General features: G+C 52.4%; 1 long non-coding RNA gene across 4 annotated transcripts in view; it reads right to left on the reverse strand.

The window, feature by feature from the left end:
* LOC122212778 overlaps positions 1-6,000 on the reverse strand; it is a 152,277-nt gene extending 146,277 nt beyond the window's left edge. For all 4 annotated transcript variants that reach the window (XR_006199299.1, XR_006199300.1, XR_006199301.1 and 1 more), the window contains exon 1: positions 3,839-6,000. This is a non-coding gene — a long non-coding RNA (uncharacterized LOC122212778). The remainder of the gene's footprint in view (positions 1-3,838) is intronic.

The raw sequence follows: 6,000 nt of genomic DNA on the forward strand, positions 1-6,000 counted from the left end.
CTCTGCCTGAGGCGGAGGGGCCTCAGCGTGTTGTGATTTACTTCTCTTTTCTAACCACCAATCAAACTTAGAAGTTTCTATCTCTGGTGCCATCTCGAGGGGCCTATGAAAACCACTGACTGTGGCAGTGGTCTCAGGCCCACACTTGCTGGGTTGTGCTGGGCCCTGCGCTGTCTTAGGGAAGGCCTAGAAAACAGTATGGGGTAGAGCCGGTATTCAAACCTAAGCATTCCCGGCTCCAAAGCCCGCTTGCTGGGCCACTGAATTATGCTAGTTCTCCAGCTAGAATCAGAGCTGGGTGAGGATCCCACCTGTAGTAATTATGAGTTGTATGGCCTTGGGCCCCCAAGTTCCTTAACCTCTCTTAAGCCTGTTTTATCATCTATGCCATGGGGATAACAATGGTGCTTACCTTCAGGGTGGTTGCTAAGGATAAATCAAAATTCCTATCTGGCAAATAGGAGCCTCTATTTTCCACACCTGTTAAATGCCTTGCCCTTCAGCTCCTAGGTTAAGGAGAGATTCTCACATTTTCTCACCCTTCAGATCCACGGGTGGTAGGGCAAGAGACAGAAAAGGTTTGGGTCAAGGCTAAATACTTGGACCTCATCCCAGAGTGACTCTCCAGGGCAGGGGCGGGGTTCAGGAATCTACACCTTAGACCCCCGAGAAATTCAGATGCCTGCAGTCCTCCTGCCTGGCTTTGAATGACTATGCGTAGTGCTTGAAATCTGACAGACCAGTGCCTTTGTGAGCGTCTGAGCCCTTCCTGCACTGGCCTCCAGCTGTGTCTGTGCCTCCTCCCTTTCCCCATTGCCCAATCTGTCTTTATCTCCCCCTTCCATTCTAAGCCCCCTCCCCTTACTCTAGCCTTACTTCCTAGCTTCCTCTCCACCTCTCCGTGCACCCTCCCCTGAGCTCAGTCTGCATTCCTACCCACCGGCCGTTTCTCTACCAGTCTCTTCGCAGGCATTGCCCTTTCCTGTGTCCACCCGGAAGGCTCAGATAAAAGTTGCTTCCGCCAGGATAACCTTCAAGGCCTCTTCTCTGGCACCATGGCACTTTGCACGTACCTTTATTATTGCTCAAATAACAGGGTAATGGGAGATTTTTTTTTCCGGCCTCAGATTACCTGGTGGACTCGTGGCCCACGAATGGTGGAAATGTGCGCCAGAGTAAGATGGAGAGAGGAGGACAAGCCCGTAGACTTTGCAGAGGGGCCGAGAGGCCTGAGAAGTAAGAGAAGACCAGGAGACAGGGGCTCCTGAAAAGATAGATAAGAGATTACCATGCGGGGTTCCCACAGCTTTTGCAGACAGCGGCTGCGCAAAAATTCATTGGAAGAACTGAGGAATGTTGCTGGCTCCATCTGGGGGAGGGCATGCTTGTATCAAGACACTGATGCTCTTGATGTGCTATAATTATAACCAGAAACACTATCCTTTTGCCCAGGAAACTGGATTTCCCAGTAAATTCCTTACTTTCCAAGTTGTTTAACGCTAAGATAATGCTTTGCTTCTGTGTCCTTATTTATTTATCTTTAACGTTTATTTACTTTGGAGAGGGAGAGCACAAGCGAGGGAGGGGCAGAGAGAGAGAGAGAGAGAGAGAGAGAGAGAGAGAGAGAATCCCAAGCAGGCTCTGCACGGTCAGCGCAGAGCCCAATGCAGGGCTGGAACTCACAACTGTGAGATTGTGACCTGAGCCGAAGTCAGACACTTAACCGACCAAGCCACCCAGGCATCCCTCCGTGTCCTTATTTCTAACTTTCTGTTCAACTGTTAACCATACTAAATGTACTCAGATTCATCTAGTCTAAAATCGAGGAGAGGTGGTTCTCGCTCCTAGAGAGAGAATTATTGAAGAGGCAGCCCGCACACACTCAGGTGCCACATCTCCAACAGCTGGTTTTATAAATGGAAACAGGCACTGGGACCCCTTCTTCTCCCCTTCCCAGAAAGGCTGATGGAGAGCCTGGCCCAGATCAGTGGAGCTTTCTTCCAAGAACTGTCCCGTTCCCAGACCAGCCCTGTAGACACCCCCAAAGTCCCCCTGGACCTGCAGGTAGCAGTACCTCTCCACCCCAGTACTCACCCCACACTCAGGCCCTCAGATCCCACTTGACCTAAGCCTGCAGGTATGAAGTGTCCAAAGCACAAGACATCTGTCCCCACCCCCACCAACACACACTCTTGACCTTTTGTTCTGAGTCCATGTGAAAGAGAAATGTCAACTCTACCAAGTAAAGGAAACAAACAACTTCCTGGCTAGATGAGAATAACCAGAACCTTAAGCTTCATGCCTGGGGGCTGACGGGTACCTAAAGGTGCTCCCTTGGTGATAGGGGTGATCAAAACCTGTATGCTTTTCCTGAGAACCACCAGGCGGGAAGCACCAACTGCACTGATGCCCTCAGGGAGGCAAAACTAGGGTAGACGTTATTGTTCCGATTTTACAAGTGGGAACCTTCCGGGCAGGAGGCCAACAGACAGCCTCAACGGTAGATAGTGCTGTGCCCAGGCAAGGTCGTGAACCCAGAAGGCGGCCGGGATCTAGCGAGACGCAGACACTGCTGGGGGCGGGCAGTAGGACACGTTCCGCCCGACACTGGTGGGCTAGCCTGGTGGCCTCGCCTCTCCGTGCGCATCTCGGGTCGCAGAGTCCCCAGCCTCCCAGATCACTCACCTGCTCTGGGGCTGGGAACTTGGGCTTTCCTGAGCGCTGGCCCCGCCCCGAGGCTCCGCCGGCCCTGCGCTTGGCTCCGCGGTCCGGGGGCGGGGCCGGACGCCGAACCAACGTGATGGCGTCAGGCGCCGCGAGCGCCGTTTCCTGTTGTCCCTGGCCGGGAGGCCGCAGCGCCTGGTCTGAGGCTTAGGGGCTGCAGTGGCCAGGAGTGCCCCGCGCCCCCTCCCCGCTCCCTCTGGTGAGTTAGGGGTCAGAGGGCGAGGAGGGTGAGGAGGGGACGGCGGGGCCGAGACGAGAACGGGCGATGGGTCACCAGCCCTGTCCGTGATCGCAAACCCTTGGTTGCTTTGAAACTGTCCTGCTTCAGAGCCTTTTCCCTTCCCGGCCTGAGCCCCGCACCCTACCCCACTCGGACCCGAGCCTTCAGCCCAAACAGCCAGTGCTGACCGACCCGTCCCCTTCCTCTTCTCCACCCGTGACCCGAGCCCAGCCCTTACCCTCACCCCTTCACCACTGGTCTTGCGTAAGTGCAGCCACACTCGACCCCACGGTAGCCCACTTCCAACCCCTAGGACAGCCACTTCCCTCCGCCTCCCTCTAACGCATCTCCTTCTCACCCCTCAACCCCTTTGGCAATCCCAGTGCTCCACGCAAACCTCCTCGAGCCCCCCCTCCCCCTCCCCGTCTTTCTGGCTTACCCCCTTTCAGGCTCAGCTTTCTTATCCCAGCCCCTCTGCTCAGCCCCCCAAGGTCTGCTCAGCCAAAACACCCACCTCCCCCCACTCATTTAATACCTACCACTACAGTAGATGCCCTATTGCGCTTACCGCCCTCTTCTTGATAACTCTGATCTCAGCCCTATCTCAAGTCTTGTATGTATCTTCTTGTCCTCACCCACTCAACCCCTAACTTCCAAGCCCACCACATACTTTCTTTCCATCCCCAGCCAGCCTGAGGACACTTCATTCCTGAGTCTTTGCTAAACCACCCCCCAACTCTTGCTGCCCTAGTTCCCACCACCCCTACCCAATCTTGTTAGATTGACGTCTTCCTATCCCCATTTCAACTCTTCATCCCAGCTCTGTGCCCATTCTTCCCTTGATGTGGTCCCCATTTGATCTGAGAACCTAGTGCAGTCCCCTGCCAACCCCACCTGCTTTCTCAGAGCCAGGCACTTGCCGAACACCTCAATTGAGGCAGGGCCTCAGATGGTAAGTAAGTGTGGAGGAGTAGAGATCCTTCTCCCGTGGGTCAAGTGCTTTTCCTGGATGTCAGGCCCCCTGTACCTGTCCTTAAGGATTGTATTCCTGGCATCCATATTACATTACTCGCGTTGGCTGCTGGAATGATAGGTATCATCCAAATACCTGGAAGGTGAGGGAGCTACTCATTCAGCTGGGGCAGTGGAAGCTTATCACTTCCTTTTGGGTGATGATCTGGAGAAACTCAAGCGGTTCCACTGTGTGGGGTTGGCTGTGGTCACAGAATCATGTCCATGTGTATTGCCCTGCCGCTCAGAAAGGACCCTCACCCAGTGCTCCTCCTGGCCAGAACTGGTTGTAGATTAGTCCCGCTACCGAATGTGCCAGAGGTGACGTTGCATGTTGTGAAGAGTAGAGATGAGTGGATCCTGGGGACGCCGAGGCCTCCGTGGAGGCTGTTGAATTGCTTCCTCTTTTTGCAGGTGCTGGATCATTGAGTTTTGACCATTTTGATTACCCATGAACACAGAGAGTCAAGTTATCTCAGAGTAGCTAGACATTCTTGAGGCACCCAGGCTCCATGGTTAACATTTATAATCTCCTGGGATTTGGGGGTGCACATCCCCTCTAAGTTCTGGTGACCAAACTCCAAAGGATTGGCCATTTGACAGCCATTGTAAAGGACCCCAAAGAAGACCCCTTGTCTTTGCTTGCATTTATAGTCTCACGCCTTTGAGAATCGGATGTCCTTTTACCTTCAATATCCCCTTCCGTTAAGGTGTGATCTCTGAAGGGTTTCAGCCTGTTGGCAGCTTGGTGTAATGGAAGGAGTTCCGCAGTGACCCCACCACTGAGAAGTTGTATACCTCAACTTCTTACAGTCTGAAACGGTCTGAGCCTTTTTATTTTACTCATCTGTTCATTCAGCAAGTATTTTGTGAGCACCACTGTGTGCCGTGCACTGTTTGAAGCATTAGAAAGACAATGGGTGAATGAGTCAGGCAAAGGTCCTGCTTTCATTCACTCAGAGTTTGGTCCTTGCCAGAATCTTAAGGGATCTGGGACAAGAATATGGGAGAGATGGGTGTTGTTGGATGGAAGGAGGGAGGGAGGAAAGAAAGATACCCAGTGTTCCTAGACCTCACATTTCTGGCCTCACCCACTAGCCTTTGGACTGGGAATCACGAGCTAGAAGTTGCTTGCCCTCCAGCTGATATTCAGTTGCTTTGTCGCCCTACCCACCCCCCCCCCACACCCATCCCACCCCCCACAGGGCTCTTGTCTAGAAATCCAACTTTCTTCAGGTAGAAGGAGGTGCTGTTTACTCAGCACTCACATGTCTGAAGTATCAGCTGTCTTTCTGAATCAGAAGATAACTTTGTCATTTGTTTCCAGCTGAAAACCCTGACTCATCACCTGGTACAGCAGCTGGAGGGCTTAAACACCGGCCTGTTGTCGTGCATAGCCAGGTGCAGGATCGGAGTCAGGCCGTAGAGACGAGGCTGTCGCGGATGGCGGGGAAGTCTCTAAGAAGAAGAGGTTGCTGTTTACTGATGAACGGAGTGTTTCGAAAGTGGTGAAGCCAGGTTATCCATTTCTTCTTCTAATGTAAGTCTCATCTGAGTCCTTCTCCTCTTTTCGTTCTTCCTTAGTCTCTGGAGGAAGTGAAATTGGATGTTTATAGAAGGCCAGGCAGTATCACGAAGAGAATCAACCCCAACGATTCCTTCCTGTGTGTTGGAACATTTGAGGAGGGACAGCTCGGAAACCTGGCTGCCACGGAAAGGACCTGTGGTCAGCTAGTTGGGGCCACAGATCTGATGGGCAAGATTGTTTCTTGTCAGTGTTAGGCCTTCTTTGATAAGGTGGAGCTTCTGAAGAGTCTGTGAATAATAAGTTTGCCTGAAACTCTTTGAACCAAGGACCTGGGACAGTATGAACTGACGAAAGGCACAGAGCTTGGAATGAGAAAATTCTGTCCCTCACCTGAGGCATGTTTCTACTGAGCCTCAGTTTTCTCTTCTGTGAATGAGGGATACTCATCCTTCTCTCACAGGATTGTTTTAAGAATTAAATGAGGATAGAGAATGAGATCCTGTGCCAGAGTGAACCA

Source organism: Panthera leo (genome assembly GCF_018350215.1).
Source record: "Panthera leo isolate Ple1 chromosome E1 unlocalized genomic scaffold, P.leo_Ple1_pat1.1 chrE1_random_Un_scaffold_50, whole genome shotgun sequence".
NCBI classification, from domain to species: Eukaryota; Metazoa; Chordata; class Mammalia; order Carnivora; family Felidae; genus Panthera; species Panthera leo.